A 1,003-nucleotide genomic window follows, 5' to 3' on the forward strand; every position below is an offset into this window, starting at 1 on the left:
TGTTATAAAGAAAAGTAAAGATTATATTTCACTATGCAAAATTAAATTTTGCACGTGTTAAAAAATCATAAACAAAGTCAATGGCACTTGGGGGAAACTATTTTTGCAATACATATGGCAGATAAGGATTAAATCCATAACATCTCAAGTGCTCCAAAAATTGATTAAGAAATATATTCTGATAGAAATAGGTGGTGGATGTAAGTAAGTAGGCAATTCCTAGAAGCTCAAATGTCTAATAAGTATATTTTTTAAAATGATGTTCATGCTCTCCAGAATTCAAAGAAATGGACATGAAAATAACAGAGAGAGATACCATCAGATTGGCAAAACAAACAGAAAAACAAACCCCACCCCCCCAAATGTTTAATCTTGGTAAAGATGAGGGGAGCTGAGCCACTCATACATCTGCTGGTGGAAATGTCAATTGCTGGAGCCTTTTTGGAAGATGATCTAGTAATATCTAGTAAAATTAAAAAAAAAAAAACAAAAACCCTGCACATTTCACATAGCACACATTCATGTATATGGTATCTCTGAAAGGGAGATTCCCACGTGACTCAATGGTAAAGAATCCGCCTGGAAGGCAGGAGACAGCAGGTGGGAGTTCCACCCCTGGGTTGGGAAGATAAGCTGAAGGAGGAAATGGCAACCCACTCCAGTATTTTTGCCTGCAGAATCCTCTAGACAGAAGAGCCTGTCCATGGGGGCTACAGTCCACGGGGTCGAAAAGTGTCAGATACGATTGGGCAAACGTATTAAGCATGCACATCTTGTTTCTTTCAGCATATCTCTGAAAGAAAACCTGAGAAACTGGCAGCAGAGGTTTTGGAAAACAGGAATGGGTGGGTGATTTCTATATCATGATAGTCTTTTGTACATTTTGAACTTTATATTGATATATACCTTTTAGTCAACAAATTAAAAAAATCTTTTGTAATATTTTTTATTTTAGAGCTTTGTTTTTTTTTTAAATAGGTGTTTATAGCTATAATTTTTCCTC

This window comes from Cervus canadensis, chromosome 1, assembly GCF_019320065.1.
Source record: "Cervus canadensis isolate Bull #8, Minnesota chromosome 1, ASM1932006v1, whole genome shotgun sequence".
NCBI lineage: Eukaryota > Metazoa > Chordata > Mammalia > Artiodactyla > Cervidae > Cervus > Cervus canadensis.